Below are 27,334 nucleotides of genomic sequence, written 5' to 3'. Positions count from 1 at the left end.
AAAAAAAAAAAAAAAAAAAAAAAAAAAAAAAAAAAAAGGTTTCCTAGCAAAGAATAAAAGGAATCTTCCTCACCTTAACAAAGGCATCCAGGAAAAACTAGCCAATATCTTTTTCACTGATGAAAGATTGAATGCTTTCCTCAAGATCAATAATAAAGCAAATGACAAAGCAGTCTCAAGGACTCAATGAGAAAAGAATAGCTTTTCAACAAATGGTGCTGGGACTAGACAGCCACATACAAAAGAATGAAGTTAAGCTCTTGCCTCACCATATGCAAAAATTAACTCAAAATGGATCAAAGACATAAATGTGAGAGCTAAACCTGGAAAATTATCAGAAAAAAACACAGCAGTAAATTTTTATGATCTTGTGCTAACTAATGGTTTCTTAGACATGACAAAAGTACAGGCAACAAATGAAAAAAATAAATAAGATTTTATCAGAAGTAAAGATCTTTGTGCTCCAACAGATACCATCAAGTAAATTAAAAGATGCACAGCAAAGAAAACCAACAAAATGAAAAGGCAACCTACCGCATAGGTTGAGAGAAAATATTTGTAAATCATATATCTGATAAGAGATTAAAATCCAAAATATGTAAGGAATGCATAAATGTGAGTGGACATTTTTCCAAAGAAGAAATAAAAATGGCCAACAGACACATGAAAAAATGCTCAACATTTCTAATCAGCAGGAAAATGCAAATAAAAACCACAATATCAACTCAAAATTGTTAGAATGGCTATCATCAAAAAGACAAGAAATAACGAGTGTTGGCAAGGATGTGGAAAAAACAGAACCTTGGTTTGCTGTTGATGGGAATGTAAACTGGTATAGCCACTATGGGAAACAATATGAAAGTTCTTCAGAAAACGTAAAAGTAGAAATACCATATGACCCAGTAATTCTACTTCTGGGGATTTACCTAAAGAAAATAAAAACACTGAGATGCCTGGGTGGCTCAGTGGTTGAGTGTCTGCCTCCAGCTCAGGGCATGATCCTGGATCCCAGGATCAAGTCCCACATGGGGCTCTCTATGGGGAGCCTGCTACTCCCTTTGCCTATGTCTCTGATTCTCTGTGTCTCTTATGAATGAATGAATGAATGAATGAATGAATGAATGAACAAATAAATCTTTTTTGAAAAATAAAGAACAGAAAAACAGTAACTGAAAAGATATATGCATCGGGGCAACTGGGTGGCTCAGTGGTTGAGTGTCTGCCTCTGGCTCAGGGCATGATCCTGGATCCCAGGATCAAGTCCCACATCAGGCTTTCTGCAGGGAGCCTGCTTCTCCCTCTGCCTGTGTCTCTGCCCCTCTCTCTCTGTCTCTCTCAAGAATAAATAAAATCTTGTAAGAAAAAAAAAATGATATATGCATCCCTGTATTTGTTACAGCATTATTTACTTGTAATAGCCAAGATATGTAATCAACCTAAGTGTCCATAACTGAATGGATAAAGATCACACACACACACACACACACACACACACACGAATATTACTCAGAATGAACTAAGAACGTAAGAATGAAATCTTGCCATTTGCAACAACATGGATGGACCCTGAGGGCATTCTCTTAAATGAGACAGGTCAGACAGAGAAAGACAAATATATATGATCTCACCTATATGTAAAATCTACAAAATCCAGAAGAAAAAATGAAAAACCGAACTCACAGATACAGAAAATAGACTGGTGGATGCCAGAGACTGGACGTTGAAGGGTGGGTGAAATGGGCAAGAGTCGTCAAAAAAGTACAAAATTTCAGTTATAAAATAAATAAGTCCTGAGGATGTAATAGACAGCATGGTGACCATATTTAATACTGTATTGTACACCTGTAAGTTGCTAGGACTATATCTTAAAAGTGCCCATCACCAGAAAAAAAATTCTAACTGTATGTTGATGGATGTTACCTAGATTTATTGTGATCATTTCACAAATATACAAATATCAAACCATTAAGTTGTATACCTGAAACTAATATCTATGTCCACTATATCTCAATAAAAAGTAAGAAAGAGGGTGCCTAGGTGGTTCAGTTGGTTAAGTGTCTGCCTTTGGCTCAGATTATGATCCTGGGGTCCCAGGATGAGCCCACGTCAGGCTCCCTGCAGAATGGGGAGTCTGCCTCTCCCCCTGCTCCTCCTCTCTCTCCCTCAAATAAATAAAATCTTTAAAAAATATATGAAAGAAACAAAGGAAAAGAAAAAAGAGATGTTTATGGTTAAGGTGTATGCCCAGGTTCCTGCAGCTATCATAAGAAAGTTGAAATCAAACCCCATTTGCTTTGACTCTACAACCTTATTCTTTATTACAATGCTATACCATCTCTTAAAGACATATTCTGAAAGTACTTTAACCTACTAATAAAATTTTAACTTTTACAGTAGAGTTAATGTATTTGATTAACATTGTCTTAACAATTTAAATAAACTTCTCTCACTGAAAATGTAGATTAGGAAACTTGTAACTCTCCTCCAAAATACCTAAAGTAAACAATTTTGTTGTTAATGAAAAGAAAATCCAGAGAAAGGCAAAAATTTTTTGCAAAGCACATACATAGCATGCAGGGCTCCACCCCCAAATCCCTGGGACCAAGACCTGAGTCGAAGACAGATGCTTAACCAACTGAGCCACCCAGGTACCCAGTCTGGCAGTTTCTTATGAAAGTGAATATACTCTTACCACACGATCCAGTGATCATGCTTCTTGGTATTTATGCAAAGGAGCTGATAACTATATTCATACAAAAACCTGCACATAGACATTTACAGCAGCTTGATTCGTAACTGCCAAAACTTGGAAGCAACCAAGATGTCCCTTAATAAATGAATGGATAAACAAATCATGGGATCTCCAAAAGATATATTACTATTTAATGATTTGGAGGGGGGGGAAAAGCTATCAAGACACAAAAAGACATGGAGGAACCTCAAAGGCATATTGCTAAGTGAAAGACGCCAATGTGAAAAGGCTACTACTATATGACTGATTTCAAGAACATTAGATTCGAGAAAGGCAAAGCTACAGAGACAATAAAAAAGTCAGCGGGTACCAGAGTTTCAGGACGCAGGAGGGAGGGATGAATAGGTAGACCACAGTAGATTTTCAGGGCAGTGAGACTGTTCACATTACAGCATGATATTGTAATAATGGTAGGTACGTGTCATGATATAATTGTGAAGATCCATGCAATATACAACACAGAGAGTGAACTCTAACATAAACTATGGACGTTAATGTTACCAATATAGGCTCATCAATTATAAGAAATGTGTCACACTAGTGCAAGATGTTAATAAATACGGAAACTAGGAAGGAGTGAGAGAGTATAGGGGAACTATGTACTTCAATTTTTCCTAAAAGTAAACCTAAAACTGCTCAAAAAAAAAAAAAAAGTAAAATTTCCTCCTTTTCATCTTTGGAAAGAAGGAGGGACAAAAAAACAGAATGAGATTCAAAGGAACGGACAATCTAAAGTGCTGACAAGGATTCTGTGAAACTAAAACTTTCACATTGCTGGTAAGAATGTCAATGGTACAACCACGTTAGAAAAAGAGTTTGGCAATTTGCTACAACCCATCCATTCCATTCAAGAAACAGTACAGAAAGAAAGAGAGAAAGAAAGAAAGAAAGAAAGAAAGAAAGAAAGAAAGAAAGAAAGAAAAAATGGTAAGACATTTTAACACTTAGTTAACTAAATTTCTTAAATTGATATTTCATATATCTACACAAATACTTGTACACAAATGTTCACAACAGCTTTATGTGTAATAGCCCCAAACTGGAAACTCAAATGTCCATCACCAAGTGAATAGTTAACTTATAGTGACAAAAAGGAAATCACTGGTTACTTAGGAAAAACGGATAGAAAGAAGCAAGAGAGTGATGGGATTACAAAAGAGCATGAAGAAACTTCTGAGGGTTGATGGATATGTTCACAATCTTAAGAAAGGTGACAGTTTCGTGGGGATATACATATGTTGCAATTTACCAAATTACCTATTTAAAATGTGCATTTTATATCAATATCTCAATCAAGCTACAAAAATTTTATTCCATAAGTACAGCTCTGACCATGACTAAGCCAATTTATGTCACACCAGGAATTTCACTATCTTATAGATGCCTCTCCTTTGATTTTTAAAAATATTACTCAGACTGGTAGCCCCTTTATTTGCCAGACTATAAATGAATTCTGACTCTAAAAAGTAAAATTTACCATCATTGGTCAGATATATCCTAATTACAAGTATTCAAAAACTCTGAGGATAATTTCAAAGTATTTCCCCTAGAAATACTGGTAACCCTCTAGTTAAGAAGAACTGGATAGCTGGGGAGGAAGACTTTCACTGTGTATCTTTTCAAATTTTTTTAACTTTGTACCATATCACCTACTTAAAACCAAATAAAGTTCAAATTTAAAGAGAATTTTAAAAGTGTTCCCAAAACATTTGAATAATATAATGACAATAGTTTCCCAGAATGATTAAGGAAAACAATACTTACCTAAATGCAATAGATTTGGTTAACTCTTAAGGATAACTTATTAGCCACAACTCCTATGCATGACCACACCTCATAAAAATGGTAATCATTTGTAAACAGGCCTGCACATCCTTAAAAGACAAGGTCTAATTTCCATTGAGTGGTCCCTGTTGACACAATAATTATACTTAGGATTTGCTTCCTTCCTTTTATCAAGTTCTAAAAAATTTTTTAGTTAAAATGTCTTATTTCTTAAATTGATATTTCAAAAGAATATGTGGTCTATTTGGCAAATCAAATTTGAGTTTTCACATCTCCTTGGTAAGCAGAGTATTACAGTAGATTGTTTTAGAAACACATAGGATCTAAGTTCAGGGACGCCTGAGTGGCTCAGCGATTGAGCACCTGCATTTGGCTCAGGGCGTGATCCTGGGATTCCGGGATCGAGTCCCACATTGGGCTTCCTGCACGAAGCCTACTTCTCCATCTGCCTATGTCTCTACCCACCCTGTGTCTCTCATGAATAAATAAAATCTTTAAAAAAAAAAAAAAGATCTAAGTTCAAAACCTAGCCATTCTGAATGCAGAGTATCAATTTTTATGAAATTAGCCAATTCTGGTTTTTCTTTTTAATTTTTTTTTACTGATTTTATTTATTTATTTGAAATAGAGGAAGGACACATGTACACAAGTAAGGGAGGGGCAGAGGGAGAGGAACAAATAGACTCTCTGTTGAGTGGGGAGACCAACTACGGGTTCAATTTCAGGACCTGGAGATTATGACCTGAGCCAAAATTAGACGCTTAACAGACTGAGCCACGCAAGCACCCCTGATTTTTCTCCTTTTTAAAGTATTATACAAACACTGAATATATGTTTGCCATCTCTAACATTAATTCGTACTCATCCACATTTTATCTCTCAGTGGGTCATGTTCCCTACAAAAATAAAAAGAGCAGAGATCAATGGGACATAGTAGAAAATCCAGAAATGGACCCACAACTATATGGCCAACTAATCTTCAACAAAGCAGGAAAGAATATCCAATGGAAAAAAGTCAATTCAATGAATGGTGTTGGGGAAACTGGATGGCAACACGGAAATGAAATTGGACCACTTTCTTAAACCATACACAAAAATAAATTGAAAATGGATGAAAGACCTCAATGTGAGACAAGAAATCATCAAAATCCCAGAGAACACAAGCAGTAACCTCTTTGACATCAGCCATCATAGCAAGTTCTTATTTGATAGGTCTCCTGAGTCAAGGGAAACAAAAGCAAAAATAAACTATTGGGGCTACATCAACATAAAAAGCTTCTGCACAGCAAAGGAAACAACAAAACTATAAGGCAAACTTCAGAATGGGAGAAGATATTTGCAAATAACATATCTGATAAAGGGTTAGCATCCAAAATCTATAAAGAACTTACCAAATTCAAAACCCAAAAAACAAATAATCCAGTTTTAAAATGGGCAGAACATTTTTCCAAAGAAGACATACAAATTGCTAACAGATACATGAAAAGATTCACAACATCACTCACCAGGGAAATACAAATCAAAACTACAATGAGATATCATCACCTCACACCCGTCAGAATGGCTAAAATTTAACTACACCAGAAACAACAGGGGTTGGCAAGGATGCAGAAAATGGGCTCAAAAAGTTAAAAATTGAACTACACTGAGATCCAGCAACTGCACTACTAGGTATTTACCCAAAGGATACAAAACTATAGATTCAAAGGAGTACATGCACCCCAATGTTTATAGCAGCATTATCAACAATAGCCAAATTACGGAAAAACCCAATGTCCACTGACTGATGAATGGATAAAGAAAATGTGTATGGGGATCCCTGAGTGGCTCAGCAGTTTAGCGTCTGCCTTCGGCCCAGGGCATGATCCTGGAGTCCCAGGATCAAGTCCCACATCAGGCTCCCTATATGGAGACTGCTTCTCCCTCTGCCCGTATCTCTGCCTCTCTGCTCCCCGCTCCCCCGTGTCTCTTGTGAATAAATAAAATTTTTTTAAAAAGAAAGAAAATGTGTACGTACACACACACACTGGAATATTACTTAGCTATAAAAAAAATCTTGCCATTTGCAATGCTGTGGATGAAGCTAAGAGGAGAGTATTAGGGTAAGCAAAACAAGTCAGTCAGAGAAAGACAAATACCATATTTCACTCATGTGGAATTTAAGAAACAAAACAGATGAACATAGGGGGTAAAAAGAAGAGAGACAAACCATAAAACAGACTCTTAACAGAACAGCCTGAGAAATGCTGGAGGGGAGATGGGTAGGTAGGGTGATGCATTAAACGTTTCATGGGTATTAAGGGTACTTGTTTTGATGAGCATTGGGTGTTGTATGTAAGTGATAAATCATTGAATTCTACTCCTGAAACTAATATTACACTATATGTTAACTAACTGGAATTTAAATAAAAACTAGACTACAAAAAGAAAGGAAGGGAGGGAGGAAGGGAGGCAGGAAGGTAGGGAAAAAAACAGCAAGTATAGTGGTTAAGAGCTTAAACTGTGGAGCCAAACTGGGTCTGAAATCTGCATCTGCCACTTACTAACTGCGTGACAGGCATATGACTCAATCTCTCTTAGTTTCCTTATCTGTAATGCAAAGATTTTTATTGGTATACTGGGTATACTACCATCACTGGATTGTCATAAGAATTAAACAAGTTAATGTCTGTAAAAGTGCTTAGAAGGAGCCTGGCATATGGTAACAATTACATAAACATTTGTTAAAATTAATTTGATATACCTAAATTTTTTTCTCTTCTTAAACCATACTGAGAATACTAGGAAATTTATTTTAAATGCATACAAATCTTAATTTTTTCCTGCATTAGATTATCTTGAAGAGGGTAGCTCTTATATCAATACTCTAACAAATACAAACTTTTCAAAAACTCTCAAATCACTATAGGCTAATGTAGATAAGATATGTGCACCCTGTCATTCCCTGATACTTCTATCAGGCACTAGAAAGAAAAAGACAAATAATTGGTTTTCCAAAAACATTATTCAATGGTTTACAGACAAAACAATGGCTCTCAGTGCCCATTTCCTTAAATGTAAAATGGGGAAAGTGTATCCACTTCATATGATTGCTATAAGGTTTGAATCAAGTATTTGTAAAGCACTTACTATTACAATACCAGAGAATAGTGAACACCCCATATATAATAATACAATTAACATTTACCAAGTTCAGCATCGGAGCCCAATCTTGTTCAGAATCCACTTTTACATGTTACATTATATTGTCTCTGATTTGTTTATTTGTTCAACATTTAATACATGCCTACTGTGTATGCTCCCCTCACTAGTCACCTGAATTACAAAAATTTGATGAAACACCAAATTCTGCAATACTAACAATGTCTTAAAAATTCTAAAATTTTTCCAAAACTTAGGAAGTAAGGCAAATGCTTATATTTTAATACTGGTATAATAAAAACAAGACCAAGATTATGATCCAAGTAGCATTATACTGAACATAGTCTGCTGATAGGAGCTGAACACTTTCTGCTGCTTGTCATATAAATCAAAACTCCCAAATAATAAATATCAAGCATAGTACTCTGTCAGAACTCTGAAGACAGTATTGCCAGAACCTCAAACTCCAAAAAAAAGTCCCAAGGCTAGATATTTTTCTTTTTTATTTTTAAGATTTTATTTATCTATTTGACAGAGAGAGAGAGCAGGTGCACAAGCACAGGGAGCAGCAGGCAGAGGGCAAGCTCCTGCTAGATGGATCCCAGGACCCTGGGATCATGACCTGAGGCAAAGGCAGACCCTTAACTGACTGAGTCGTCCAGGTGCCCCAAAGCTAGATATTTTCATCACATTAATTCCCATAATTCCTTTCATTTCATGCTTTATAAAAAGGTTTTATGCGGGCACCTGACTGTGTCTTCATTATAATAAGCTCCTTGAGGACAAGAAATATTACTTACATAGCTTTATAACTCCCACAGCACCTAAAAGTACTTTGTACATGGCAAGCCCATTAACAAATACCTTAAATAAACAAATCTCAACTCTCCTTACAACCACAACATGATACAGCACACATCTGTTTTAGTCAATCCAACCCACCTGCCTTTCCCAAATGACTTCACAGATCCCACCTCCTGGTCCTTGGCTTTTGCCTGTCCCCTGAAACCCTATCTCTCCCTCCTCTTTAGGAATTTTTACTCCTAATTCTTACTCCATCTCAGAACTTATTCAGAAAATCTTCTCCAGTTAACTTAATTGGCACTATGAGCACTTTGCACCCTATCTTCCTCCATTTCTGGGCATGGTCTCCTATGTAATCAATTTGAGATTCCTTAAGGGTTTTTTTTGCCACCTGTGGCTTTTGTCATATTTTCATTAGGTTGAGCTGACATCTAGGTATGCTTCATTCCTAGAAAATCTAAAAGTGTTGCTATCATTAATTAAATATAGCTTCAGTATTTGGATATTTATGTACTACTACTTATACTTTTGTATTCAGTATTACTTTTGTATTTTATACTATTACATTATTTATAATGCTCTCATGGTACCTTGTACATACTTCACTATAACAGACTCATTTGTATATAGGTAGGGTAAACTTTATGTCCCATTTTGCTAAGGACAGTTCCAGGATAATTAAGACAGTCTCCTTTCACTTTCAAAAGTAGCATATTTTGGATAATAAATTACATAGTCACCCTAAAGTGTCTGTCTCCAAAATGAAGCCTATAATTATAAAAATAATGATCAGTTTATCAGTTTATCTTCAAGGCTAAAACAGAGGTAGTCAAACACTTTAGAAATTGTGTATATGAAGAACTAAAACTATAGTACAAATTTCTTTCTTTCTTTTTTTTATAGTACAAATTTCTTAAAGGCTTATGCTCATTCCTTTGACATTCCCAAGGTTTTTAATAAATATTCCGTAAATTCTCTTTTAAAGATTTATTTAGGGGCACAGTCAGCTGGGCAACCCACTCTTGGTTTCAGCTCAGGTCGTGATTTCTTGGGTTGCAGGATTAAGCCCCAGGTCAGGCTCCACACTCAGCCAGAGTCTGCTTGGGATTATCTCTCTTTTGCCTCTGCTTGGGATTATCTCTCTTCTCCCTCTGCCCCAACCCTGCTCTCATGGGTACACACTCTCTTTCTCTTTAAAAAAAAAAAAAATATCTGAGCAACTGTGCATGCAAGAGTGCTTAAGACTCCCCCCGCCCCGCGCATTCTCTCTACCCCTCCCTGCTCACCCTGACCCTTTTTTGTGTGTGTTTTGTACTCTTAAAACACACACACAAACAAAACAAAACAAAACAAAAAAGGTAGAATTATATTAGTGAACAACTATAACAGAGTGAAAAGGGAGTGATTAAAGTTATTTACCCATTACAGCGGCCTTCTTCTGGCAATATGTCCCTTTGACCATCTCCACCCTACACCCCTCACAAAACTGATGATCTCAAGGTAAGCAACTGACTCAAGCAGGAGCAAACACAATCTCTAGAAATGACAAATACATTACCAAAGGAAAGAATAAGAACCAATAGGTACTGAGCTGTGCTAATGAAGTGCTACATGTCTTGTTGATGCCTACCTTTTATTTCTTCTGTCTGCTGAAATGCTTCCTCCCTTTTTTCTACCTGTCCAAACTATCTTTTAGAGACTCAGCTTAAGTGTTCCCTATCACCCTCTCCTGGTCAGCTTTCCCTCTATAAATGACAGAAGTGGAAAATAATTATTTTCCTATGTGCACTGACAGTATGCTAGGCAATTCATATACACTACCACTTAACCTAAACCACACTAGAATGACAGTACTTGCCGTCTCTCCACTCACCATGAGAAAGGACCATCTTTCATAAAGGGTATTATTCCCTATAATAGCTCCCTAACTCGTCTATGTGTTTATGTGTGTTCCCTGCAGCTAGACCACAACATTCTCAAATACAGGAATCATGTCTTCTACTTTATTCTTCCCAGCATCAATCTCTCTTCACACTTCTTCCCTTCCCTTTCAAAATATAATCTTCCCTTCTCACTACTAATTACTACTATTAAAAAAGCTACTATTTTTAATAGCTTTCACTGCGCTTACACTCTGCTAAATGCTTTCAAACATTTCATTTAATCTTCAGAACTCTCCTATACGGTAGATATTATCTCCCCATTTTGGAAAAGTGGAAAAAGGCTTGGAGAATTTAAAGAACCTGCCCTCTCATGGAAGAATATGAGAAATGAGAAATATCACTGTTATTATGATCACACCCCCAACTCTACTTCCCCACCCACCTCACATTCACCTGCTGTGGCAGTGTGTACTATGTCAATTTGGTTAAGTTTAAATTGTATTTTCCAGAATCCTCTTTCCATATGGCTCCAGTTTAGAGTTGGCCAAAGGGGGAAATTACTCTGAAGATCCAGGTTTGATAGACAGGTACAAAGTTGCCAGCAGATTCCACCATGTGTCTGCTCTCCCCTGCTCTGCATACATCTCTTCCTGATTGTACCTCTCTGACCAAACAACACCCTCAGGTACACCACCAAAAACTTGACTGAAAACCACAGAAGACATAGCTATGCAAAGGCAACAACTTTTCAAAGACTTTCCGCCAGCTCTACTTTGTGGTTCTACTCCAGCACCTGGGCATACTAAACTCCTCAGATTTATCTACAAACTCTGACTTACCCATTGTACCACTGCCTCAGAAAGGCCGATTACTGACTCTTTGATCTGCCAATTTCCCCTTACAGACTTTGATGAGTTTTTTTTCCACAACTGTATCAGGTTACACTCCTTTCATAAATCCTTTATTCCATAATATCATAGCACTTCTCCTTCCCTGATTGAACCCTAACTAATGCAACGACTCGACCCTCCTCCTAATCTTTTTTTTTTTTTATAGATTTTATTTCTAAGTAATCTCTACACCCACCATGGGGCTCAAACTCACAACCCCAAGATAAAGAGTCACATACTCGATGTCATGAGCACTAGGTATTATAACAGACTGATGAATCACTGAACTCTACCTCTGAAACTAATAATACACTATATGTTAATTGAATTTAAATTTTAAAAAAGAGTCACATACTCTACCAACTGACCCAGCCAGCTGCCCCAAATACCCTCCCAATCAAATGACCAAGAAATCTCTGCACACTTTCCTTGAGATCTTCCTGCATAACCAAATCTAGGCTACTTTGTCTTTTAACAGCCTCCAATCACCCTTCTTTTATAGTTCTACACTGCCCATCCTTGCTTCCAAACAGGGTGAAGTGTCCCTTATTCTAAAGAAACCACGGGACGCCTGGGTGGCTCAGTACATTAAGGTTGAGCATTTGCCTTCCCCTCAGGTCATGATCCAGGGTCCTGGGATTGAGCCCTGGGTCAACTCCCTGCTCAGCAGGGAGCCTGCTTCTCCCGCTACTCTCTCTCATTCATGTTCATTCTCACTCTCAAATAAATAAAATCTTCATTTAAAAAAAAAAAAAAGGAATCTTATCTCCCTACTTGATCCTCTCATTTACAAAAGAAGACAGATTTAAGTAACAGAAAACACTGTCGGTATCAGATTATTCAGTATCAATTTACTAACAAAGAACAAAATAAGCTAAGAACACTTAGGGTAAGGGCACTGGGTGGCTCAGCTGGTTAAGCATCTGCCTTTTGCTCAGGTCAGGGTCCAGGCAGGATTGAGCCCCATGTTGGGCTCCCTGCTCAACGTGGAGTCTCCTTGTTCCTCTTCCTCTGCCCCCCCCCCCCCTTCCTTGTGCTTGTGCTCACGCTCTCGCTCTCTCTCAAATAAATAAAATATTTTTAAAAAATAAATTTTAAAAAAGAATGCCCAGGGTACTTCTATGCTCTGGTTGGAGATGTGAAGATGGAGAAACAAAAAACAAGGATATGGAAGGATTCTGAGAAAACAAATATTTGTTGTTATGTGGTTCGTCCCAAATGTTTTTTCCACTAGAAGTAGTGAAGCTTCATGTTTAATGTAATCATTACAGGCTTATTCAAGTATATCCCTAAATTATTATTAATTTCTAGTGGGCATTAAAGACCGAATGTACAATTTTTCCAATACCTTTCCACCTTTTCCAAAAAGACCTTCATTCTCTTTTCAGCTAAAGTATTTCCAAAGTCTTGGCTCCCTGTTCATAACATGAGAACAATTCAGTTCTTTGTTATTTTCTAAGGCCCAATGTTTACTATCCTGGATTTTATCACTAAACTATCACAGATGATTCTGATTTCTATCACATTAGTTCTGAAGTTATTCATTCACTCTTTCAACAGGCATTTTACTGAAAGCCTCCTATATGTCAAGCTCAATGCAAGGTATCTGGCTATAAAACACCTTTATAAGGATCCCTGGGTGGCTCAGTGGTTTAGTGCTGCCTTCAGTCCAGGGCCTGATCCTGGAGACCTGGGATCAAGTCCCACATCGGGCTCCCTGCATGGAGCCTGCTTCTCCCTCTACCTGTGTCTCTGCCCCTCTCTCTGTGTCTCTCATGAATAAATAAAATCTTAAAAAAAAAAAAAAAAAAAAAAACAGAACTCGGGCTTTCCTACCTACCATTAGCGTTCAACAAACAATATGAAGTATAGTTTGTGGTACTCTTTAGGAAATTTCTAGGCAAGAAATCCCATGGTACATCCCTGAGTAAGCCTCTTGACAGTAAGGCAGTATCCAACAGTCCATGACTATACAGCATAACTCTGCAATACTGAATAAAATATATACTACATGTTCTCAAGCCACATAACTAATCTACCTTTTCCCAAATCATGAGATGAGATTATATAAGCAGGGGCATGGTGCTCTGGGGGAGTAAAGTCATTAGATTGTAGCCCTGTATTGCTTACAGACTAGATGATTAACATCATACTATCTCTCAAAGTAGACTTTTATCAACACTAAGGCTGGGTTACCTTCTACTTCTTATGTTTCCTTATAGTGTCTAAGCAACTCAGATTTTGTATATAGTTTGACATTGTTCATATATGTGTATCATATTATACAATAAAATATTACTAATTTTAAAAAGGCTTCAACAGGCATTTTAAAATGCCTAAACTGATTTAAAAATATATTAAAGCCTGGGACGCCTGGGTGGCTCAGCGGTTGAACACCTGCCTTCTGGGCGTGATCCTAGGGACCCAGGAGCCTGCTTCTCTCGGCCTCTGTGTCTCATGAATAAATAAAAATCTTTAAAATAATAATAATAATAATAATATTATTAAAGCCATCACATAAATCATGTTAATCTTCCCTTAAATTAAATTAGAGGACGTTAGTCTGATTTCCTTATTGTATTAAAACAAAAAACAAAATATTTTGGGTTTTTTTGTTTTGTTTTTTTACAAAATATTTTGTATTGAAACTCCACAGGAGTGCCTGAGTGGCTCATAAGTTAAGCATCTGACTCTTGATCTTAGCTCAGGTCTTGATTTTCGGTCATGAGTTCAAGACCCATCTTTGGCGCCATGCTGGGAGTGGGGTCTAGTTTAAAAAAGAGGGGGTAGCTCCTCAGTGGCTCAGTTAAGCGACAGACTTGATTTTGGCTCAGGTCGTGATCTCAGGGTTCTGGGATCAAGCCCCACATCAGGCTCTGTGCTCAGCTCAGGGTCTGCTTGAGATATTCTCTCTCTCCCTCCTTCCCCCCTGCCACAATCCCCTCCTGCACATGCAATTTCTCAATAAATAAATCTTAAAAAAAAAAAAAACACTCCACAAATACCATTAAAATGTAGTCAAGTCAGTTAAACTACTTACAGTAATCATAAGCTTACCAAATAATGATAACTAAGCATCTTTAGGCCAAATCTAAAATATCACTTGAGAACATTTAGCAATCATTAAATAATGGCACAGAAACAATTATAAAATGACTCCATTTTAGGCTTTAGATCTGTTCCCAAAGACTTATTTTTAAAAATCAATTCATATTTTTCCGATTGGCTCCTATTAATAATTTCCAAAAAATAATTTTTGAACAGTTTTCCACAGCACTGCTTCTGTGGTAGGGCTGTTCACAAATACTTGATGTTCTTCTGGATATTTGGAAATATTGAACTTCCCCACCCTATGCAACTCAGGTACAGCCATGAAACTTCCTCTGGCCAATACATGTGGGTGGAAGTGGTAAACATTTCTCCCACGCAAAAGCTTTAAAAGCCAGACTGTGCTTTCACATACTTTGTTTCCTTCTGTCCTGGTGTGAGCTTATAATTCATGATAAGAAATACATACCAGGTCTTGTCCCCATTTCTGGCAAAGAGCTCAGAAGAAACAGGTCTTTTTTTTTTTTTTTTTTTTTTTTTTTTTTTGTACACCTGAAGTACAGTTGATATGCAATGTTACCTTAATTTCGGGCATACAATATAGTGATTCAGCAAGTTTGCACTTTATGATATGCTGCTCATCATAGGTGTAGCTAGAACAATGTAGGTGTCTTCTGTTATTTATAAAGAATACTCTTAAGTCACACTTCAATGTATACTTATGAGATGACTTTTGAAAAGCATCTAGTGATGGAAGCTGGCTCCAGGAGGAACCAACCATGTGATTAGAGGTTTGGAACTTTGAGCTCCTTCCCATGGGTTTTAGGGAGGTAAGAGGGACTGGAGATTAAGCTCAACTACCAATGGCCAATTGAATTAATCAACCATGCCTAGGTAAGAAGCCTCTATTTAAAACCCCTCTTGGGATTTGGAGAGCTTCTTAGTCGGTAGACACCCCGAAGTGTTGGAAGAGTGGCACACTGGAAGAAAGGATGGAAGCTCCACAGCCCTTCCTTTACCCAAACCTTGCCCTATGCATCTCTTCCATCTGCTTGTTTCTAGGTTACATCCTTTTATAATAAACCAGTAATCTAGTAAGTATTATCCAGAATTCTGTGAGTTGCTCTAACAAATCAATTGAACCCAAAGAATTCCAAAGATAGGAACCTCTAATTTACAGCCAACTGTCTGAAGCACAGGCAACTACCTAGCGCTGCCACTGGAGAGGGCAGTCCCAAAGGATTGAGCTCTTAACCTGTGGGATCTGACACTATCTCTGGCTGGTATTACAGAATTGTTTAACGTATGAAAACCCCTCCCACATACCATTCTGGTAACAATAAGCGTCAGAGTATTGAGTTTGAAGACGTTCAGAACAAGCCTCCTCCAAATATGACACTTTGGCATGTAGATTACTTTGATGTGAAGTGAATCAAGGCCCAAAAGATTCAGGAAGAGCTTTTAACCTCCCTTTAACTGCCTAAAAAATTTAGATAGAGGGTCTGGTCTATCAAAACTATCATCAGAGATAACTACAAAAAATATGGGGTAGGCATGGTAAATTGCAGGGGAACTGACAGGGCCTGGAGATCAAAATTCCTGTGTCCCGCTGTCTCCACAAAGCATGGCAAACATGTTTACCAAACATCCGCTTTTCCCATCTTCTCATAAATCATCTTCCTCCCCACTTCGAAGTCCCAGACCCCTTAGTCCTTCTCCTCTGCCCAGGACAGTATATAAGCCTCAACTGCCTTACTAACTGTGGGTCTCCTACTCTTATGGGGCTCCCAATAAATACGTAATTCAATTCAGTTTATCAGTCTTATGACAACTTACCAAAGAACCTAGAAGGATTAAGAAAAAAAATGTTTCCTTCCCAGGAAGCACAATATAAAGGAAAGATACAAGGTGTTTTTCTTTTACCTACGGCAACTAGTAATATTCCAGATAGTGGCTGCTCCCAAGTGAGTTCTCAAAGTAAGGATCCAAAGTGGGATTCAAAGTAAGGACGACAACGTCGAGCAGAAGCAGCCCAACATACAGCATGAACAAAAAATACATCTTTGTTGTGTTAAGCCCCTGAGTTTGAGGGTTACTAGTCATAGCCTACTCAAAATGATAGTCTTGAAATTTAATTTAAAAATTACACTGAGGGATCCCTGGGTGGCGCAGCGGTTTAGCGCCTGCCTTTGGCCCAGGGCACGATCCTGGAGACCCGGGATCGAATCCCATGTCGGGCTCCCGGTGCATGGAGCCTGCTTCTCCCTCTGCCTGTGTCTCTGCCTCTCTCTCTCTCACTGTGTGCCTATCATAAATAAATAAAATTTAAAAAAAAATTTTTTTTAATAAAAATAAAAAAAAATAAAAATTACACTGAAAATTCCGGTTCTTTCTATTCATTTCAAGAAATGTCACCAATTCTCTGACCAACTACATTAAACTCTCTCATACGACTTCTCCTAGATACCAGAAAAGTTAACACACTTATACCATTTACTTAAAATGGACCAGTTTATTCTCTTCCACTGAAAAGTGTACCTAATACAAAGAAATCATTCATTTTTACCCAAATATTTATCAGAATTCTCTAATCTATCATTTATAAAGAATGAGAGGTAAGAATAATATCCATATTTGAGTGTGTTTTCCAATAATTATGTTGGCCCAACCCCCAGAAGATTCCAGTGAACATATTTCCAAGGAGAATGCTTCATGTAAATAATGTGGAAGCAGAGAGAAGGCTAAGGAACCCCTGCTCTAACCAGAAAAGCCATGCAGAATCCCAACTCTACTATGTGACACTGAACAAGATTCCTAACACCTCTAAGCCTCAATTTCTTTGCCTGTAAAATCAAGATGATATGGTCTCCCATGGTTACTAAAAAATTAATGTGTGTAAAGCTTCTGGCATGTAACAGACATTTAAATATTACTTCCTCCTCCCAGAATACATTCTGAAATTTATAGAAAACTATGTGATATCCTCAATGCCAGAAGACATACCTTTATGAGAGGGCAAAAGAGCAGAACTGTGAATGTGGTTATGCAACCACATTGTGTCAAACACAAGAAGCTCTCCTAGAATGCAAAGTAAAATAACAGATGAAAATATTGAAAGATGATGACAAATATGAAGGATGGAGAATGGAAATCTGAAAACTATACACATTGCCAAGGAACCATAATACAAAGAAAAAACAAAAGTACAGATGAAAAAAAAAAAAAACCTGAAAGAACTGAAATAAAATTGAGATATTATGACTATTAACTCTCAATCTACATTCCCTAGGCATTTAAATATCTGTATAATACATACATTCAGAAACTCAGAAACAGAAGACAAAAAATCAACATTTTCTCTTATCCAACCTCCTTAGCAAACCAACCAACACTCTCTACCTCTACCTATCAGTCTTCTGATAAAATGCTGAACATTCAATATTAAGCTTATTTTTTACTAAAGCAGTACATTTCTGCACTCATCAATTTACCAAGAATAAAATGTTTATGTACTTGTTATATAGTTTAAATACTATATAAACCAATGAACCTGTAACTGTGAAGAGAGTTGTTTCTATGAAAATGAAGTTGAGTGTTTAGAAAGACTCAGTCAAGGTTCAAAAAAAAAAAAAAAAGAAAGAAACAATTGTTGGGGCGCCTGGGTGGGTCAGTCAGTTAAGTGTCTGCCTTTAGCTCAGGTAATAGTCCTGCATATGGCTCCCTGCCTCCCTGCCTCCCTGCTCAGTGGGGAACCTGCTTCTCCCTCTCCCCCTGCCTCTACCACTCCCCTTGCTTGTGCATGCATGCACTGTGTCAAAAAATAAATAACATCTTTAAAGAAAATTGTTGTTAAAGTGAGCATAGGTAAATACTGTAAAAGACTAAGACGACTAATCATAACTCCAGATGGATCACATGATTCAGACTTCTTTACATCTGTTTTTTTTAATTAAACAAAGTAAAAATGTTTTAATTCCTCTTATATTTTTTTAAAAATTAAACTAACCACCACCAGTTTTAATGACATCAAATAGAAAAGCTTCTATCTACATTAAAATAGACAACCTAAGTGAACCATGGGAGATTTTTACAATGCTGATAATGTTTTATTAACTTTTTATATGTGAAGAACTAAACATATTATCTCATTTAAGCCTCATGACAGGGGACACCTGGGTGGCTCAGTGGTTGAGCGTCTGCCTTTGGCTCAGGATGTGATCCTGGGGTCCTGGGATCGAGTCCCACATTGGGCTCCCTGCATGGAGCCTGCTTCTCCCTCTGCCTGTGTCTCTGCCTCTCTCTCTCTCTGTCTTTCATGAATGAATAAATAAAATCTTAAAAAATAAAAAATAAACCTCATGACAAACCTATGAGTTAGGTACTATTATGTCTGTTTTACGGATAAGTGAGGCACAGAAAGGATAAACAGCAGAGCTGGGACTCACATTTTGGTCTGACTCCCAAATACCTACTCTTAACTGATTACTAATTTTTTCCCTATCTTTTCTATACTTAATATTTTTTCAGTAAACATTATAATCACTATCATTATTAGTAAACTATGTAGAGTTTACTAATTTTGTTAACTCAGTTGAAATACTACCTCCTCTTCAAGGCCTTCTGAAGTGCTCTCCCTATCCTGGTACATAGTAGGCACTCCATGAATGGTAATGACACTACTCTGGCATAGCAAATCCAATTTTCTGGTTGCCCTGATAAAGCAGAGAGGTAGCATGATGCAACTGTTAAGAGCACAGATTGTCGAGCTGGACTGTCTACATTCAAGTTCCAGCTCTGACATCCAAAAAAAGTGTGAACATGAGCAAGTTACTATTGGTCTCTGTGCTTCAGATCCCTAATCTGTTATGAGTACAGTAACAGTAACTAATTCACTGGGTTCTTAATAGGGATTAAATGAGTATCTTTAACACAGTACTTAAATCAGTGCCTAGAACATAGAAAGTGCTTAAATTTGCCAAACAATGCCACAAGAGAGAATAAACAAACCTCAACCAGTAAATTAGGAAGAAACTTTTCTAAATGATCAATGATTTGGTAGGTACCATCTTTTAAAAATCTTAGGACCCTGTAAAAAGAGGTCCCTTCTGTCAATTCTATTTATTCAATAAATATTTGGCTCCAGGCATTATGCTAGGTGCACCCGAATCAACAAAACACCGTCTCTGTCCTTGAAACAGCTAACTTCCTAGTGGAGGACAGACATAATTATAACACAATGTGGGGAATACCACAGTAGAGGCAAGTACAGTATACCTGAGGAGCATTCTGAGGTAGTCGTGATGAGGAAACCTAATTTGGGAATGACCAAAGGATACTGATAAAACCGTATCTTCAACTATTATTTTAACTTGTCAGTATTAATTATTAAGGTCCACATAAATGACTAACTGCCCAAATGGGAAATATTACCTTTAGAAAAACCTCCCAAAGTTTATAACCACAGAGTGCTTATAAAATTTATGGTACTATGACTCTCAAACAAAACAGTCTTGAGCACTTACAAGAAAGGCAGTGTGCAAGTCTAAGGAAGGACTCCAAGATTCAACCCTATGCTGTTAGTTGGGAAGACAAAGTGTAACAGAAAAATTAAGCGACAATCTAACAGTTAAGTAACAATAAAGAAAACAACACAAAATATGTTACAAAGCCAATACACTATTGACACCAAAAAAATGCAGTCAACCAATGTTCCCAATAAATCCCAGGGATATACAAGGCAAAAAACAAAATTATACAGACACGTTTCTTATAAACCTAAGTGTGTGTATAGATTGAGAGATACCCCTCTCACACACTTGAGAATAAGGAAAGAGATTATTTATTTCCATATATACAGTTCATTGTGACTTTCAAGAGATATGTGAAAAAACTTCATAATGAATTAAATCATATTTTTAAAAAATGATTATTTAGAAAGAGAAAGAGAGCAAGCACACCGTTGCTCGCAAGCACTTGGGGAGGGGAGAGGAGAAGAGAGAATCCCAACCGAACAACCAGAGCGGAAATCAAGAGTTGGACGTCTAACCAACTAAACCACATAGGCACCCCTAAATCATATTTTTAATGAGGGAATATGTTACTTCAGTAAATCCTATTATGAAACCTTCTCCAAAACATTAACCTTAAAAAATTAATCAGAAAAAACCCAATAACCTATTAAATGTCAGTTAATTCTTGGGAAATAAACTCAATTTTATATTACATATATTTATTTCTACCTGGCTTAATTAAAATGAGGTTCACCTCTAAATGTAGCCAACACATCTCATAATCAGAAACCATAGTATTCATAAAATAAATAAGTCACAAGGATGTAATATGCAGCATAGAGAATACAGCCAGTAATATTATAATAACATTGTAAGGTGACAGATGGTATGCAGACTTATTGTGGGGATCATTCTGTAATGTATAAAAGTACTGAGTAACTGCTTTACACCTTAAACTAATAGGATATTGTATGTCACTTATACTTCAATAAAAAGAAATTCATAAATCTTCACTAACTTGATCATTATGAAATGAGAATGCCAAGTGAAGTTCAAAAAATGTTTTAATTCTTAAACTTCACATAGTGGTAAAATTAGGACTAGAATTTAGATCTTCTGACCCTCGATCTAGTTCTCCTCGCATTCTACCAGAAAATAGTCTTCTCAAAATGCTTTTTAGTAAATCCATTCTTCCTTTATTATATTCTGGTTATTTCTGTTGTCTTGGCTAAGAAAAAAATCGCACCCCTTTGGTGAGAGTACAGGAAAAGAGAGGCATTGAGTTTTTCCCATTTTTCACAAACCAGGTTTTTTTCTTATTATTATCATTCGTAACAGGAGATACCTGGAATTCATAATTTAAAAAATTTAAAAACCACAAAATCAGAATCCAATATAACTGTATATTTTACAAATTCCTGTGATTTTTATTTATATGTGTGTGTGTGTGTATGTGTATATATATCTCAACAAAAGATTGTTAACACAGAAATTCAAAAGTTGGCCTAACAAGGGTCAGCAATAGATGCTATAACTGTTCAATGACAGATTATTGGAGAACAAGCTAGCAATACAGTGCTAATTAATCATGCCACAGATTGCTAATTTCAACGGAGAAAACATACCTTACCTTAACCCCCATAACCAAGTGATCAAACTTAGCATCACAAACAATGGGACTTGATAGTATATGACCTGATGGGAAGCAATAGTAACTATACAGCATCACTTAGGGGTTATTCTCTTCCAAAATATTTAATTTGAAGCTAGTCAAGCCTTTATTTTTTTATTTTTTAAAAAACATTTTAATTATGTTCACAGCCTTTACGTTGGTTTTTTAAAGATTTTATTTCTTTATTCATGAGAGACATAGAGGGAGAAGGGCAGAGACAGAGGCAGAGGGAGAAGCAGGCTCCATGCGGGTAGCCTGATGTGGGACTCGGTCCCGGGATTCTGGGATCACATCCTGGGCCAAAGGCAGGCGCCAAACCACTGAGCCACCCAGGCGTCCCCTAATCAAGCCTTTAAAGCTAGCTTGTAGTTAACTAATACAGGGTAATAGAGGAACATGCTAAATGACACCATGAGTGGGGGGGAAAAAAAATCAGACAAATACAAAATGTGATTCATTTTATAAGAAAACTGGCTTGAGTACTTTAAAAAAAAAAAAAAAAAAGCAACCTGATTTTAAAGGGGGCAGTTGAAACTGTTGTAGATTCAAAGAGATCAAAGAGATTTAACCAATGCAGTGAATAAAACCTTGTATCTTGGTTTGGTGTGGCTGGACATAAAAAACCACAGAAGACCAATCAGGATAAATAGGGAGATTTATACATGGATGATGTTAGATTGCATTAAGGAATTAACAAGAAACTACCAACTAATTATTAATTAGAAAATATGTACTAAAAAATTAATAATAATGGTATTTTGGCTATATTAAGAAATGTCCATCTTTGGAAATGTATGCTGACATAATGTCTACAGTTTAGTTTCAAATAGGTGAACCAAAAATAATACACACATATTTACAGATGAAGCAAATACAGCAAGATGTCAACAAATATTGAATCTAGAGGGTCATGATATGGATGTTCACTCCATTAGAATTTCCTGTATGTTTGAAATTGTTTCATAAAAGAAAAAAGCTGGGAGAGGGTGTTGAGGAGCCCAGAGAGCTCCAATTCTACAAGTTGTCAGGAACCTAACATGACTTCATTTTAATACAGCATCTACTAAATATGGTTTACTGCTTTGGTAGCAGCAAGGTGAAACTATAAATTAAAGAGCCACATAAACCACTGCTTAATAGAGTCTACAATGTAATCCAATTTTAAAAAAACAAGCCTTTAACAGCTACTTCTCTCTAAAGAAACACATGGAGATTGTGCCAAGATAACCATTCTATGATGGTATCACACTCGACATAAACCAACAGGGCTCCACATAACCTATATTCTAACCAAATGACAAATCAAGCTATGAACCAGCCACTTGTCACCTTTTCTCTACAGACAACACTAAAACAAACATTCGAGTACAAATTTTCCCAAACCTGATAAAATACTGGAGGAAACTACAGAGTAATGTAATTGGGCATCCGTACATTTCTTAAACATCCGCAACCATATGTGAAGCTTCACCTACTCAAAGAATCTATCAATGTTTTCTTTTGTAGGGAGGAATATTTTCTTTTTCACTAACCACAATCAAAGAAATAACACAGACCAACGCTAAGATGACAACTTTTAGCTTATAAACAGCCTTTCAGTCACCACACACAAACGAAAAGGGAAAAAAAAAATCATACTATTAAAAGATAACTTTCTAGATATTCTACAATTCTACACGCTGAATTCTGACACTCAACCCAGAGGTATTGCATAAGGCTGCACAAAGTACTAAGTACGTTCAGCCACTGCCCCATAACTCAGCAACAAGTTTTGCAATAAGGAAATCTCAAGCTAATAACCCAACGGCGAGTTCCCCGTATGTGTCAAGAATAAACTGCACGAGTAAAATTGTAACTTTTCGGGAAATACGCATTTCACCGATTTTTTTTTAATTGTCCCCATCTTTCAATATGTATCAAATGGTCTTTACTACATTTCCTCGTTTAACAAAAGTCAAAAAAATCCTTTTGTTCAGTCCTACTGCAAAAGCTGTAAAGGGGCCCGGCGCCACCTTTTAAAAGTTAATTTTTATAGTGGGGAGGAACCAAAAAAATGACCTGGCTAGGTGGCCGCAAAACGCCTCGGACAGCCCGCTACATCTACCTATGATGTCTAGAGGTCACCCCCGGGGAAAAACTGCCCAGCTGTTCCCATTTTCCCCATATATTTACTTTTTCAGGACTCAAAGGTGCAGCCCTACAGAAAAGACATGCTGTGTTCGGAATTAAGGCCTCCCGCATCACCAGTTGCAGGACCTCGGCCAAACTGCCGAATCTGTCCGAGACTCAATTATTCGTCTGTAAAATGGGGAGACACGTCCTGACCTCACCGCGCCGAGGCCGAGCCGAGACCGTGCGAGACCGCTCCCGGCCGCCCCGTGGGCGCCGGCCCCGACCACGCAGACACCAGCGCTTGCCCGCTCGCTGCAGGTACCGCTCCTCGCAGGCGCCAGCCGCGGTCGTCCCGCAAAGCCCCGCGGAGCCCGCGTGCGACGGCTACAGCGGGCCCAGACCCGGGCTGCGGGGCAGGGGCGGGACCCCGCGACCCCGCGACCCCGCGACCCCGGGACCTGCCCGCCGCGGGCGGGGCGACCACCCCGCGGAGTCCGCGCCGCGGCCCCGCCCCGCACAAACCCGGGCACGTACCGGCCGCTCCGCGGGGACGCAGGGAGCCGCAGGCCCGAGGAGGGGCCGCCACCGCCTCCGAGCCCGCCCCTCCGCCCCCGCGCGGCCTGTCACCGCGCCCCCCGCTCCGGGGAGGCCGCGGCCCCGGGGGCCGGAGGGGCGCGCGACGAGTCTGGCGCGGGCCGGGCCCGTCCGTCACATGGAGCCCGCGCCGGGCGGAGAGGCGGGCGCGCGGGCCGTCGCGGCCGGCAGGGGCCTCCGGGCGCCCCTCGGTCCTCGCCGCCGCGGCCCCGAGGCCCGCGCGACGCTGCGCAGGAAAGGAGGAAGCCGCGGGCCGGGCGCCGCCAGAACCGGAGAAGCGGCGGCAGCGGCGAGTCCGCGGCTGGAGGGGCCCGGCCCGCCCGTCGTCGTCGTCCGCGCGACCCCTCAACGCCGCGCCCAGCGGCCGCGCCACCTCCGTCAGGCGCCGCAGCCGAGCACAGCGGGGCCGCCACTACTCACGGGCCCGTGACGTCGGGCGTAGCGCGGCGCACGTCACGGCCGGCTCGCTCGTGCGCGCGCAGCCCTCCGCCAGCCGGGAGCCGAGGCCGCCGCGGGCGCGCGCGCCCATCCTGCGACGCCGCGCGGAGGCCGAGGGGAGCGTGCCCGCGCCTGCGCAGTGGCCGGCGGCGCCCACGCACGCTCGGCTGCCCCCGCCCCCTCGGCGGTGCGGGGATTCCCAGCCCGGGTCAGCCCCGGCGCCGCGCTCGCGCATGCGCGCCTGTGTCCTCCGGCTCCCGCGGGAGTCCTGGCGCGTGGGACCTGCCGGGCGGGCGCGGGCGCGGGGCTGGGCTGGCTCCTGCGGGGGCGGCGAGTGCGCGCTTGCACGTAGTCTGCAGGCGGAAAGCCTCTGCCCCTCAAGTCTCCGACTGCACTGCGGGGTGTTGTTTTTCCTGAAGCGCCTTAGAAATCGTGCTAAGACCTTATTTATTCATGAGAGATGCACAGAGGCAGAGGAACGGGCAGAGGGAGGAGGAGGAGCAGGCGCCCTGCAGGGACCCCTACGCGGGGGCCGATCCCCGGACAGCCCCGGGACGAGGACCTGAGCGAGGCAGACGCTCCGCCGCTGGCCCCGGCGCCCGGGACGTCCGAGCCTCGTGCCGGCGGTCAACCAGCCGCGCACCGCCGCGGCCCCTGCCCGGCCCCCGCGGACCTTCTCGGTTTCACGGCCCCCCTGCTTGGCTCCCGTCGCCACCCAGTTTAACCGACGGGGAGCGGCCCGGAGGGGGGAGCCCGACGCCCCGCCCCTGGAGCGGGCGGCAGAAGCCGAGGCCCGAGCGCGTCCCTGCACCCCCCGCTCCGCACCGCCCGCAGGGGGCAGCGCCAGCGAACCGCGCGGGCTGCGGCGACCGACCTGTCCTCCGGCCGCTTCCAGCCCACGCCGCTCTGACCTAGGAAGCATCCTGAACGCCCCCTCGCTTCTGTCCTCGAGTGCCCCGTACGACTTCCGGGACCATTTTGCCCTCGCTCTGCCTCTGCCGGGTTTCTCGGTCCCCGGGGGGTCCCCTCCCCCATCCCCCTCCCCCACCCCGCCCCCACCCCGCCGCCGGCCTATTCCGGACCGCGTCTCCAGCCCAGCGGCTGAATCCAGCGAGAGGGCAGCGGCCCCAGCAGGCCTGGAGGGGAGCATCTGCTCCAGCTCAGCGGCCCTATAGCTGCTCCAGGCGCCGGCATCCGCGGGGCAGGGACCCTCCCCCGGGAGACGGTGCTGGACGACAACTCAGGATCTGGGTCCCCTCCCTGCAACCCTCATCACAGACCCTGTTCAGAGATGCAAGAGGCGAGGGCGCCAGGTTGCTATTTGACAGGTGCTTGTAAAAGTGAAAGCCTCAAAAGCACCTAAATGACTATCAGACTGAGCTGATAAAGGTTCATGTGCTCTGCACAGAATTAGGCAGACAAGACAAAGAAGGGCCTACAGCAAAGGGCCTCAGAAATACCCAGATCGATAGAAAATCAGTTTGCTCCCACTAGTTCAAAAAGTAGAGGATTTTAAAGCTTAGGTACGCTTGAAATCAAGATCTTTAAGATGTGTTTTGATTCTGACATTCTAAGCCTGGTGCAGCACCGCAGAAAGGAGGCTCCCGGTATTTTTGAGGGCAAGATTTATTTTTTTTTTGATTTTGATTTATTTATGATAGTCACAGAGAGAGAGAGGCACAGAGACACAGGCAGAGGGAGAAGCAGGCTCCATGCACCGGGAGCCTGATGTGGGATTCGATCCCGGGTCTCCAGGATCGCGCCCTGGGCCAAAGGCAGGCGCTAAGCCGCTGCGCCACCCAGGGATCCCGAGGGCAAGATTTAGATCCTGTATTGTTCTCCCCAGTTCCTGGCCTGACTGCATAGCAGACATTCAATAAATACCTAGTTACTAAGTAATGTAGAGATGGGTTTTTTTTCCTCATACTTCTGCTTCTTCCCTCAACTACCCACCGTACCTGAGTACTTCATTCACATCTGGTTCCTTAGGAACACCCGACATGTATATTAATAAACTTTTTTCTCCATTCCCTTTTTACCTGGTCACTTTTTCTCTTGCTTAGACATTAAATCTGCATCTTTGGAGATTTTAGTATATATGATTACAAATTAGTGATATTATGATTTTTTTTTTTTCCTTAATGAAACTCTTCACTTAACCATCATTTTTGCTTTCCTGCTCTGTGCCTGAGTTTGCAGTGATGAAGCGATAGTTTCCAACATTTCTCAGGAACTCTGGAATCTTGTGAACAGGGCAGACTGCTAAGTGGATGATTATAATATTTAGTAACCTGCCCTGTAGCTGAGGTGCCCCAGCAGCAGAGAGAAGAAGTCACAGTGTGCCTAAGGAATGAGGGAAGACACCAGAGAAGAGGGATGCTATGTGAGTTTTCTATTGCTGCATAACTAACTGCCACAGACTTAGTGGCTTAACACAACACCTACGTATTAGTTCACCATTCTATAGGTCACACTCAGCAGGGCATCATGGCTGGGTTCTCTGTTGGGTATCACAAGGATGAAATCAGGACCTCAGCTGGGCTGAGTTCTTAGCTGGAGGCTCTGGGGAAGATCTGCTTCCATCCTCATTCTTGTTGGCAGGATTCAGTTCCTTGTGGTTGTAGGGTTGAAGTCCCCATTTCCTTGCTGGCAGTTAGCCAGGGCCTGCTGTCAGCTTCCAGAGTCCACCAGTGTTCCTTGCCACG

The 27,334-nt window shown here is 40.5% G+C and overlaps 1 protein-coding gene across 4 annotated transcripts in view; it reads right to left on the bottom strand.

Moving 5' to 3' along the window:
• MAP3K2 (mitogen-activated protein kinase kinase kinase 2) overlaps nt 1-25,679 on the bottom strand; it is an 88,901-nt gene extending 63,222 nt beyond the window's left edge. For 2 of the 4 annotated variants that reach the window (XM_026015650.2, XM_026015651.2), the window contains exon 1: nt 25,504-25,679. The gene's annotated coding sequence lies outside the window, so the exon portion shown is untranslated. Of the gene's footprint in view, nt 1-24,131; nt 24,332-25,503 lie in introns of those variants that run through there. The other 2 variants (XM_072757488.1, XM_072757489.1) reach the window with 1 other exon arrangement.
• Between the last annotated feature and the right edge of the window lie 1,655 nt (nt 25,680-27,334).

The sequence above is a fragment of the Vulpes vulpes genome, chromosome 5 (genome assembly GCF_048418805.1).
Source record: "Vulpes vulpes isolate BD-2025 chromosome 5, VulVul3, whole genome shotgun sequence".
Taxonomy (NCBI): Eukaryota; Metazoa; Chordata; class Mammalia; order Carnivora; family Canidae; genus Vulpes; species Vulpes vulpes.
This window is presented reverse-complemented; position numbering and strand designations above follow the sequence as displayed.